Consider the following 13,432-nt stretch of genomic DNA (forward strand, 5'->3'; position numbering starts at 1 on the left):
ATTATTTGAATTATTTGAAGTATTAAAGTAACGGGGTATGACAGGAAAGTAAAATCTAGTATATTCCTTTAATGCCACCTTATTTATATTCATGTGTGTTAAATTAGAAAGGACAAAGTATCTTTTCCTCTCCCAATATATTGAGGTGAATTCTGTGTGTTCAGAGAAGGATGGGAGCAGGAGATCTCCATATTTGGGAATAGTGCCAGACGCTGGAATGCTTCCCTCGTAAAAGAAGGATGGGTGTGTGTGACACAATCTTGTAGCAGATGTGTATGTGTTTTCATTGAAGTAAATATAAATGCTACATGATTACTGGTCAACTATACCTCTGTTCTTATTCTTTCATGTGTGGGTACTAAATGGCTACAAACATTGTGGAGAAATTAGCTTAAACATCTTTTATTACTCTATATGAAATGGAAGCAGTTTTATGATAGGGACGAGAGAGCTGGGGGAGGGACGCATTCCAGGAGTTTCAGCATGTCAATTGTCAGGGGAATCGACTTGTTTTCAATAGAGGTGTGGGGTTAGTTACTTTGTATTAATAATAGCAGTATGTGTAAAGGAAGCTGGAAATATACAATGTGAAACCTTTTATTTGAAGTAAAGATGTGAACAATAGCTCAAACAAATGGAAGGGCCATAGGTAAGCCTGAGAAGTTTGACTATTTGAAAAGCATCTCTAATACCGCTTAAGAGCATAGGTAATGTGTTCCTCGTTGTTATTGATATGAAAGTAATTAACATGTATTACGTATATTTAGCCAACTATAACAACTATATTTTAAAACATACTTTTAACTTGTGTGTGGTAACCTGAAGGGCCATAAACTGGGTGGGGGGGATGGACCCAGGGACAAAGGGCCATAAACGGACTGGGGGGCTGGCTACAAGATGTGAGCGGGGTTTCTTCTGCTGTGTCGCACTGATTGGGTGCGACAGGCCATGTGTTGATCTCTGCCAATAAGATGACCTCTGGGGGAATGCACGTACACACCTCCTCCTGTGTTTTAGTATGAAAGCCTGTGTTTTCCTTTGGTTCGCGCTCTTGTTTTTCACCAGCCGTTCCTGAGACCTGTCTCACACGTGGGGTAGAACCTGAGCCCGGAGTACTCTGCAGAGTGCTTCGTGATTTCTTTGTATTTGTATTTTGTATCGTTGCCTTGTATCATTAAAGCCGGATTATTGTTTCGCTTGCATTCTGGTGTTTCTTAATCAATCCCTCTCTTCTCCCGAATTCACCCAGCTTGTCAAACGACACGCGGAGACGAGGTTGGTTTGCAACATCCTCCAAATCTCCAACAAATGGTGAACCCGACGTTTCTGAGTGGGGTGTTTTCGGGGAAGAGACCACCAGCGGCAAGCGGACGGAATGGTCCAGGGCTAAACATCTCGGCCTCTTCTGACAACTACAAACAGAGCTCTGTACAATAGGCTACCAGGTGAGCAGACACGATTTAATTCGAAACCTGTGATTTGACCATATTCCAAATTTTAGGGTTGTCAGACGAAGTTTACAGTGTTTTTTATAGTAACAATGCAAATGCGTGTTTTAGTTGTTAAAACCGAATATCGAGTTTCGGCAGGCCAGAAGGGTATTAAAGTCCCTGGCTTGGAAGTGGAGGTATAAGAGTCCCCACAGTTAAAATCGGATATCAAGTTCCGACAGGCCAGAAGGGTATTAAAGTCCCTGGCCTGGAAGTGGCGGTGTTGAGTCCCCACAGTTAGACTGTCTAAGAGTAGTCAGTTGGTTGTATTAAGTCTCCATATAAGACTGACCCAAAATAACGAATCCACAGCTCGACGGGGCTGGAGATGAGTTATTTGTTATAAGTGATCCAAAGGAGAGTAACGCAAACTTCAGAAAGTCATTCTGAAGTGACCGGGCCTCACTATATCCTTTGGTGTGTTGTGAATATTTACTGGTAACAAGGACAGTAAGTCAGATCAATAGATATGAAGTCTGTGAATATTTACTGGTAACAGAAACAGCCTAAGTCAGATGAATAGATACGAAGTCATAATGAAAGGAGAATTTCAACGGGAGGAGCGTGAGTTAAGAGCTTACGAGGACAGTGGGTTCAAGCAGAAATATTGAATAAAAGGATAGCAGAAGTGTTCATTGTTGAAAGAAGCCCCCCTTTTCCAAAGGAGAGGCTGAAAGCTACAGCAGGGGAGAGAGACGGGGGTGTCAGTATTTGTCTGTGAAAGTTCCCCCCACCCTTTTTCCTCTCGAGAGCAGCAGCAGCAGCCCGGAGTGTGTCTGCTTGCTTTTTTCTCTAGTGATCTGAAGTTGGAGTGAAATACATAGAAAATTAACAGATCAAGGTGTGATTTAAGTGGTAGATATATTGAAATAAATAAGAAACAATGGTTTGCTGCTATTTAAATATAGTCTTTGAGAACTGATTGATACCGTTGCATTGCGTTGTGAATTTCATGGTATTTGTCATTAACTAAGGATTGTACTTAATTATATTCCAAGGGGAAAATTATATTAAATACAGGAACAAAAGAGTAGAAAGTAAAGATAAGGTTTTTGTAAGTTTGTCAGAGGGAATCTGTTAATGTTTAAGCATGACAGAGGTCCTGCACGAGGTTTTACTCCAGCCATCTCACACGGTTACACAAAGGGGTGATTTATGAGAAACTTGTGGTCAGGAGAAATGAGATGTTTTGGAGAGTAGACAGAGAGAGAGAGAGAAAAGTAAGGTTGTTTCTAAAATATAGAGAGTAAAAGTTATATAAAGTTAACTACTATTCGGGAGAATGTCATATTGTTGAATGAGTAACCTAAAATAAGTGAAGATGGTGAAATAGTTTGATTAAGGATACAACCGGTAACTACTGATTAAATACACAGTGATGGTGTACATGAACATTGAGAGTAGATTAAGTTGTTGTGTTCTTCATGCTTTTCACCAGAAGTCATTTGAATTGTTATTATTTTTAAGTAGTGTTGTTTTGGGTTATATTTCTAGACTATAATGTACCCACATGCATGTGGTTTCTTTGTCCCAGTTCATTTTAAAGTCAGCCGCCTCATGGCTAAATCTATTTGACCCCAGGAGGTCAAGAGTCATTCTGTTAGACCACCATCTTGTGAAAGACAAATCATTGTTCTTTTGTCACATTTTGAATTAGAAAAGAGTTCATTTTGCTAGATCAATTTATCTATAAATGTTGTAGTGGGAGTTTTGTGTTTGCTAACATTTTTAGGAACGACAACACTAGGAGATGAGTAAACTCAAGAATCCGTGGAGTGTAAATACATTAAGAAAAACACATTTTTATACTCTAACTTTTTGCACATCATAGACAAGGTATTTAGACAATATAAATAAATATTCACCAAAAGTAATAAGTAAAATGGAAAGTAGACATGGGCCTACACTTGAGTCAAAGTATATTACTGTGATCTGATTCGTGTGCTCTGCAGGTTTACTATTGTTCTAAGTAACAGTGGGATTTAAAATATTGGAGAAAGTATGGAGATGTTCTTTCGTAGTGTGTGAAATATGTGATGCTTGAAACAGGTATTTCAATTTATGGAAGAAAATGGTTTCCTGAAAGAGTCAGGTTGGGTAGATATGTAACAATGGATGAAACAATTTATAGAGGGAGTTTTTGTAATATCATTAGTAGACATTAATGGTGTTGTTTAGATGGCGTTTAGCAACTAAGACAGATAGTATGATTAGAAAGAGACAGAGTGGAAAGGGTTGGATTGATTCAATCTCAGTGTGCTAGATTTCTTATGGATAATGCGTCCCGGGACCTGGACTCCCCCTCTGAGTTAGAAAGGCTACGACCCCGTCCCTCCAAACTAGACAAAAGACCCAACCCAAAAGGAGGCTCCTCCTTCTCCATCAAACAGACAGAGAACCGGAGCTGAACCGTCTCCACCTGAGGCATCCAGAACCAAACCGCTTGCTGACATACAGAAATACTCTCATCAGTCCCTCAGACAGGGCATGAAGCTGAGCCACGAGATTTGGCACAGGAGCAGAGTGGGGGACATGAGAGCAGAATCCGCCCTCCATGAAGCAGCAGAGAGACTGTAAAGGGGAGATGGAATGCAAAGCAGTGCAAGAACAGTGGCATGATGTGGGCTGCAGATGTGACTGGGCCAAAGGCTGCCTAAAACAGTTACAGCGGATGGATTCAAGAGCTGATGGACTGAAGAGAAGACAGAATCAGAGGAGTTGGCATAGTCGATTTGAAGTGAGGAGGTCGGGGTCACGGCTTGAGACAACCAGGGGAGGAGAAAAGGAAAACGGGAATGAGTGAGTTTACACATAAACACACTTATTCACAAAACGCGCATAGAAGACACCACATTTAAAGAACTTGAATTGACTTGATAAATAAGTAAAGATAAAAAGAGGTATTAACCATGAATTAATCGATTGGTAAATTCAAAATAGCAGTAAAGAGGAAACTATTAATGTCAAATGAGAAAATCATCCTAAAAACACACTGAGGGTTAAAGGGGGAGACATGAGGGAAATATGCACTACACTTTAAGCAGGGGGTGTTTTGGAGTAGCACAGTGTAGAACCATATTCTTCAATCTTTCCATCATATTAATAAATCATTCTTCAAGAGACTTTTATTCATGTGTGAATAAAGCAGTGATTTCATTTGTTACAATATTGATTTCACCATTGTGGCATAGTTATTACCATAGGAGGGCTTTAGGATGGAAACTGTTTTTAATCCTTGATAAAGTAAAGGGTGATGGTTGCATGTTCGGACACCCAAGGTTCCACACACTGCTAAAGAGTTTAACATTGTTTTTAAGTAGACCAGAATTGAAGATAAATGAGTATGATGAGCTATGAAATGCAGAGCTACACAGATCCTAGTAATGTTTTGACTTAAGATAATAGTTATGTACACAAGTTTCTGAATTAGATTTCTTAGACATTTTAATACTACTTAGTTGTAAATAAATTGCAGTAGTAGTAGTACTATTATGAAGTGAGTTTTGTACCAAGTTGCAGGAAATGTGGGAAGCAGCCGTCCCGATGACAAGTTAGAGATATCTGACTTAAGGTGGTAATCGTGAATTGATAAATGATGGCGCTCCATATATGACTGATTTTTGTAGACAGAGGATACTGGCCTTTGCTGAAATATCAAAGTCTCTGCAGAGCACGACACATGGCCAATGAAACTGAGACCAAATGACCTTTGACCCTGACTGACAGTGTGACTTGAGAAAAGCACTATCAATGACTGACTCTGGGGCTGACCAAACTTGACTTTACAACCTGACAGTGTGGGTGTGAATGAATTTCTGCATGTGATCAGTGTAACTGCATGATTCTAAAACAATAACTAACCGAGCATGTCTTTGGACTAATACATTATTTTGGAGCTCCATGGGAAACACAGGTTTCCTACAATTCCACGCATTTGGAAAAATGCACATGTGACCCGTTTCTAATTCCCACAGGAGTTGGCGGTTTGCAAATGTAAAACTCAAACTAAAATCTAAAGATTCTGTTTCTTTTAGGACTGCCAGCTGGAAATGAACACTTATTTTCCCTGGAGTGTTTACTGTGAAAGATGATGGATATACTTTTGTGAATGATGTTTGGTATTTTCTTATAACCACTGGTTACCTGAAGGTTTTCTTCCCATACAGGATTTTATTACACATGTTTACATGTGTAAAAAGGGGGAGTGTGGGATATTTTCATTTAGGGACTGGAAGAAACCTGCCGCCCCAACTCAGATGTTCAATCTGACCATTGATTGACAGTTTTAGATTTAACCTGCTCCATATCTGGGGATAAGATACTGTTTGATGAATGTTGACATGTTTCTAATATTGATTGAGTTATAACAGGTAACACAGATGCAGAATCAGTGGCCAAGGGGCTACTGAGAGAGGTAATTTCAGAATGAGAATACCAGAGAAGGTGACCTGTGGTAATGAAACAATTTGGTAATATTTCAACAGGTATTAAAGTAACTGAGGTTTGAAATGTAGAAAGAACATATTACAGCTAAGTTAAAACATAGTAATGTAATGAGATAGAATTTAATTTAGACAACATCTTGTAACTAGCCTGGTAAAGAAGTAAAAGCCATAGACTGTTTAGATCATTATGGGGATGTACATTTAATTTAAAGTCATAATAGAAAGACATTTGATGACAGTATGTTGAATTTCTGTATTCATTTTTCAGCTTGATAATATCCAAGCAGTGACAGGTAGAAGCAGTCTCGCCTGGAAATTATTCACTTTGTCAGTATCATGATTTTAGTTGTTTTTAATCCATAACATTAGTGTGTTTCTTTACCAGAAACATTAGCAGTTCATAGTATATTTAGATTTTAAATGGGATCTCAAGGATTTCATTTATAATAACACAGATGCTTGTCAGGAATTCAGAGCTATTGAGATATGTTATTTAGTTCACCTGAAGATGTTGGGGTTTATTTTGTTGACACAGGCCAAGTATTAGAATTCTGAAGCGGCCTACCAACGGTGGGTCAAACACCTGAGGGCCCAGAAGCACTGAGCGTAGACTTGAGGGGTGGGTATCAGATTTCTCCACACAGGTTGCTGACGCCAAAAGGGGGACCCGAGAAGCAGGAGGCCGACACAGCGGAGTTCGTCTGGCTGAAGGTCGTCAGGCCTACGTGACTCAACCCCAGGTTCTCCGGCCTCTACAGAGTGACCCAGAGGACATCTCATGCCGTCCGCCGAGGAGCAAAGGGGGACATCTGGTACTACTGGAGCCAGTGTGCGGCGAGGAACACTGCGGCTAGGACCTTGGAGGACATCAGGATGGACCTGGCTATCGTCAACGCGGACATCCCTACAGCAGACGACTTGGAAGCAGGCATCAGCGGACTGGAGGAGAAGGACCTCGCGGACATCCCTACAGCAGACGACTTGGAAGCTGGCATCAGCGGGCTGGGGGACTTCTCGAGGCAGCAGAGGAGTCTACTTCTCTCTGATCAGATTCATCAGTTCCACCTTTGAAGGAAAGGCCGCATCTCCCCCTCCCTATCAGCTGCCCTTGTTGCCGTATTCCGCTGAGGGGGGGGCCCTGATGATTCAACAACACGCAAGGATGCTGCTGTCTGGCACTCAGGCTCTCACTCTGATAGTTTCTTCACTGTCATTGGAGGTTGTTTTCTGTTCTCAAAGGTTTAATGAAGGGGGACAGACACAGTATCAAAGAATGACAGTAGTTTGTTTCAAATGTCTTATGTGTGTTGGTCTCGTTAATGCGAGACCAAAAAGGGGGAAATGAAGGATTATTTGAATTATTTGAAGTATTAAAGTAACGGGGTATGACAGGAAAGTAAAATCTAGTATATTCCTTTAATGCCACCTTATTTATATTCATGTGTGTTAAATTAGAAAGGACAAAGTATCTTTTCCTCTCCCAATATATTGAGGTGAATTCTGTGTGTTCAGAGAAGGATGGGAGCAGGAGATCTCCATATTTGGGAATAGTGCCAGACGCTGGAATGCTTCCCTCGTAAAAGAAGGATGGGTGTGTGTGACACAATCTTGTAGCAGATGTGTATGTGTTTTCATTGAAGTAAATATAAATGCTACATGATTACTGGTCAACTATACCTCTGTTCTTATTCTTTCATGTGTGGGTACTAAATGGCTACAAACATTGTGGAGAAATTAGCTTAAACATCTTTTATTACTCTATATGAAATGGAAGCAGTTTTATGATAGGGACGAGAGAGCTGGGGGAGGGACGCATTCCAGGAGTTTCAGCATGTCAATTGTCAGGGGAATCGACTTGTTTTCAATAGAGGTGTGGGGTTAGTTACTTTGTATTAATAATAGCAGTATGTGTAAAGGAAGCTGGAAATATACAATGTGAAACCTTTTATTTGAAGTAAAGATGTGAACAATAGCTCAAACAAATGGAAGGGCCATAGGTAAGCCTGAGAAGTTTGACTATTTGAAAAGCATCTCTAATACCGCTTAAGAGCATAGGTAATGTGTTCCTCGTTGTTATTGATATGAAAGTAATTAACATGTATTACGTATATTTAGCCAACTATAACAACTATATTTTAAAACATACTTTTAACTTGTGTGTGGTAACCTGAAGGGCCATAAACTGGGTGGGGGGGATGGACCCAGGGACAAAGGGCCATAAACGGACTGGGGGGCTGGCTACAAGATGTGAGCGGGGTTTCTTCTGCTGTGTCGCACTGATTGGGTGCGACAGGCCATGTGTTGATCTCTGCCAATAAGATGACCTCTGGGGGAATGCACGTACACACCTCCTCCTGTGTTTTAGTATGAAAGCCTGTGTTTTCCTTTGGTTCGCGCTCTTGTTTTTCACCAGCCGTTCCTGAGACCTGTCTCACACGTGGGGTAGAACCTGAGCCCGGAGTACTCTGCAGAGTGCTTCGTGATTTCTTTGTATTTGTATTTTGTATCGTTGCCTTGTATCATTAAAGCCGGATTATTGTTTCGCTTGCATTCTGGTGTTTCTTAATCAATCCCTCTCTTCTCCCGAATTCACCCAGCTTGTCAAACGACACGCGGAGACGAGGTTGGTTTGCAACATCCTCCAAATCTCCAACACTATGGAGAACCAGATTTGTGTAAATTACTGTTCGTGGTAATTTGAAAACAAATGCCGGTGGTGTCGGACACACACAAACACACCGAACACGCACACACAGAGCGGAGCTGAGCACACACACACACACACACACACACACACACACACACACACACACACACACACACACACACACACACAGACAGACAGACAGACAGACAGACAGACAGACAGACAGACAGACAGACAGACAGACAGACAGACAGACAGACAGACAGACAGACAGACAGACAGACAGACAGACAGACACACACACACACCATGCGCCCCGGTGACAGGACATCTCCTTCATAAAACGAGGGGGAATACTCTGGTAGTTCGATGTGTGTATAGGTGTGTGTGGTTAAACGTAGCAGCCTCAATCTCTATTCAGCTGTTCTAATGAAGGGAAACGCAGTGAAGTAAACAGTAAAAGGCACAGCTCTTTGCAGCTAGTGATGCTCTTCTCAGATTCTGCTGAGTTACACGTTACTGCCTCCAGTGCCCTGTACGACGAAGCCAGTTCAACAGACCCTGGATATGTTTGATTTACCCGGCTTAACTAACCCTAACAAACGCGATGTCGATAAGCGGTCCTACGAAGCTGGTTATCAACTCAGTAAATCAACCAGGGTTCTTTGTCCGGCTGAGAGCACGTTCACCTGAAAGCAACATTTGACCAATCACAAACATGGAGACGCGTGCTGACAGCGCAGCGTCATACTTCATGAATGAGCAGTGTAAATAGCAAATCCCAACCCAGTCTTACAAAAAAACGTGTAATAACTACGTTGGTCCACAACGTAGGACGTAGTATTTCTACAAAAACGCCTCTGAAATTGTAAGATCCCTACGTTTTTTTTCACCATTCATTCCAATGGCTGGCGTCTATGTCACGTGATCTTCACATTTCTCCCTAAAGAAAAAAAAAACATGGCCGAACTTCGTTTTATTCTCGGTGTAAAGTTAGTTTGGCCATTAAAATGCGATTTGATGTCATTTGATGCGAGAAATATGAGTTGTTATTTCAGATTATCTGTGCAGTGGATGTACATGATCTTTAGTTTGCTAGTTATTATGAAGATTACTTCAGGAAATTGTGTCTATACAACGTTTTCATTGTTACCAGGGTGGTTGCTAGGGACGCTGCTATCGATATTATTTCTGTTATGTTGTGTAAAATGGTGTTATCTTTATTGCTACCCCCTTCCCCGTCAATGTTGGTCCACAGCGCAAACGTATTAGTTTAAATAAATCCGCAATTGTGGCATAGTGTGGTGCCGAGAGATGGGAGTCGGAGGCGGGGTATCAAAGGTACAAGCTAGACTTTTATTTAGCATCTCAAAAACAGACCGGCGGAGACAGGAAGTCCGGCTCACTAAAATGTCCGTGCAGAACAATACCCTAACCCATAGATCCGTGGGTGAATAATGTCAATCACCACAATAGATACGTTATTTTCCCCTGTGCAATTCTCAATTTACTCAACAATAACACATAATTATCCTTGTGTTTATTTATTTGTTTGATTAATAAACACAAGTTGGAGTCCGTCAGGACCAAGGGTCGGAGCAGCTCATTTGCTTTACAGAATATTACACCCGGAAGTAAGTATTCTCTCCGCTTCGCTTGGCAAACCCTGTGATAGTCCTCAAGCTCTGTGATTGGAGAGTGTGCTCCGAGGGTTACTCCGAGCGCCGAACAGCACTTTGAAATGGGATGGAACCACGGTAGACTGTCCAAAACTGGATTTGAACGGGTCCACCCCGTCCCCCCCTCCCCCACTCCGTCCCCAGAACTACACATGCTGGCTATTGTGTTTCGCAACATGTTCTCTATCTATGGCACGTCTCTACTGGGAGTTTTAGTTTTAAAAGACGTTTTCATATTTCCCATAATAAGAAGTTGCCAGTATTAAGCTATGTACAGTACATCCCTGGAGGTTTAGGGGATAGGAAACACTCAAATTTAAAACATATAATTAATAAATGGGTGAAAATTGCTTGTGCCCATAATGGGCAGCATTAATATATACCCACATGCCAGCTAAGGTCAGAATAATTTTATTTAACAGCTGATCTTATGTCTGTGACCCCTCCTGTTGTCAATTGATAAGTCTGAAACATGCACTTGTCAAGGTTCAGAGGCACATTTTGCAAATATGGCAGTAGCCATCGATCATCTTAAGATAAGATATACTTTATTGATCCCAAGTTGGAAACACTTGCGTTACATCAGCATGTGTAACAGTTGTAAATATGCAGTGGTGTTTATTTGTAAATCATTTAATATAATCACACAAATTCTGTGTTTCATATTTAATAATTATGTGTTCTTTATTTATTGATTGTTCAATACCTGACAAGGCCGGAGATGAAAAATTCGGGTCGCAGGTTCCTCAACAGTTCATCACAAGACATCTATCAATATGTCTTGCATGCTGATGTAACGCAAATGTTTCCAACTTGGGATCAATAAAGTATATCTTATCTTAAGATGATCGATGGCTACTGCCATATTTGCAAAATGTGCCTCTGAACCTTGACAAGTGCATGTTTCAGGCTTATCAATTAACAACAGGAGGGCTCACAGACATAAGACCAGCTGTTAAATAAAGCTCTTCTGACCTTAGCTGGCATGTGGGTATATATTACTGCTGCCCATTATGGGCACAAGCAATTTTCACCCATTTATTAATTATATGTTTTAAATTTGAGTGTTTCCTATCCCCTAAATCCTCCAGGGATGTACACAGTTTAATACTGGCAACTTCTTATTATGGGAAATATGAAAATGACTTTTAAAACTACAACTCCCAGTAGAGACGTGCCATAGATAGAGAACATGTTGCGAAACACAATAGCCAGCATGTGTAGTTCTGGGGACGGAGTGGGGGAGGGGGGGACGGGGTGGACCCGTTCAAATCCAGTTTTGGACACTCTGCCGTGGTTCCATCCTATTTCAAAGTGCTGTTCGGCGCTCGGCGTAACCCTCGGAGCCCACTCTCCAATCACAGAGCTTGAGGACTATCACGGGGTTTGCCGAGCGAAGCGGAGAGAATACTTACTTCCGGGTGTAATATTCTGTAAAGCAAATGAGCTGCTCCGACCCTTGGTCCTGACGGACTCCAACTTGTGTTTATTAATCAAACAAATAAATAAACACAAGGATAATTATGTGTTATTGTTGAGTAAATTGAGAATTGCACAGGGGAAAATAACGTATCTATTGTGGTGATTGACATTATTCACCCACGGATCTATGGGTTAGGGTATTGTTCTGCACGGACATTTTAGTGAGCCGGACTTCCTGTCTCCGCCGGTCTGTTTTTGCTAAATAAAAGTCTCGGTTGTACCTTTGATACCCCGCCTCCGACTCCCATCTCTCGGCACCACACTATGCCACAATTGCGGATTTTTTTTAACTAATACGTTTGCGCTGTGGACCAACATTGACGGGGAAAGGGGTAGCAATAAAGATAACACCATTTTACATAACATAACAGAAATAATATCGATAGCAGCGTCCCTAGCAACCACCTTGGTAACAATGAAAACGTTGTATAGACACAATTTCCTGAAGTAATCTTCATAATAACTAGCAAACTAAAGATCATGTACATCTACTGCACACATAATCTGAAATAACAACTGATATTTCTCGAAACCAAAGGACATCAAAACGCATTTTAATGGCCAAACTAACTTTAAAGTAGGCATTTTACACCAAGAATAAAACGAAGTTCGGCCATGTTTTTTTTTTCTGCAGGGAGAAATTTGAAGATCACGTGACAGCCATTGGAATGAATGGTGAAAAAAAACGTAGGGATCTTACAATTTCAGAGGCATTTTTTTAGAAATACTACGTCCTACTTTGTGGACCAACGTAGTTATTACACGTTTTTTTGTGAGACTGGGTTGCAAATCTTGGTTCGTAGTAGAGGCCACTGGTGCCGCAGAGATTTCATAAAGTGAAGGAGGTTCTCCTTCTATAAAACAGCTGTGGGCAGCAGATACTGTGAGTCACGGACAGGAATCTCTCAATTTAAATAAAACGAGGTCACGCTTTATTAACTTGTGCGCACGCTTTATTAACTTGTGCGAACGAGAAAGTAAAAAATGGCCACGTTTTATTTATTTTTCTCTCAATGAACCCTCCAGGGCTCCGTACTTATGTATGTATAACATCTGAAGATGTGTAGTTTTATTCATGTTTTTACATAATTTTACAGGATATTGCTATACTATTTCTCAAGTTTTAGTTCTACACATTAATATCTGATTTGTAAAACATCACAGACAGAAATGCATATCCGTCATTTAATGGTAAGCTATTTATTAGGAACCTTGACAGACACTTGGACTCAAAAGAAAGTTTGTTCAAAAAAGTCTTTACTTTGGAAAAGTATAAAGTTCAAACAAAAATCACTCCTGAGAGGCAAAACTTAGCAAAGCAAATTACAAACTTAATAAACTTGACTATGGTCACAAAGTACAATAATCTCTTAGCGAGACAAGCTGGCTCTCTAAATGGCACAAGGCACAAGACGAACTGGCACAGGACAAAGGGAGACATGACTATTATACATGAGGTAAGGGGGAACAGGTGGAAACAATCAGGGGCGGGGCAGACGCTGACGATGGTGGGAAAACACACAAAGGGAGGAAGAAAGGGGACCTGAAATGAGAGACAAGAGGTAAGTACAAAATAAAACAGGAAGTGCAATGACAAGGCTAGACAGGTGAACAAAAAGTCTTGATTAAACATAAATCTAACCTGGGCTATGAACTAAAAGTGAAACAATAACATGAACCTGATTAACA

General features: G+C 40.9%; 1 protein-coding gene across 1 annotated transcript in view; it reads left to right on the forward strand.

Moving 5' to 3' along the window:
* The window catches only part of LOC307029173 (uncharacterized protein), a 426,810-nt gene continuing 413,378 nt past the window's right edge, over positions 1-13,432 (forward strand). Inside the window, exon 1 of the mRNA XM_079664901.1 lies at positions 1-1,445. The gene's annotated coding sequence lies outside the window, so the exon portion shown is untranslated. The remainder of the gene's footprint in view (positions 1,446-13,432) is intronic.

Source organism: Notothenia rossii, assembly GCF_949606895.1.
Source record: "Notothenia rossii genome assembly, chromosome: 2".
Lineage (NCBI taxonomy): Eukaryota > Metazoa > Chordata > Actinopteri > Perciformes > Nototheniidae > Notothenia > Notothenia rossii.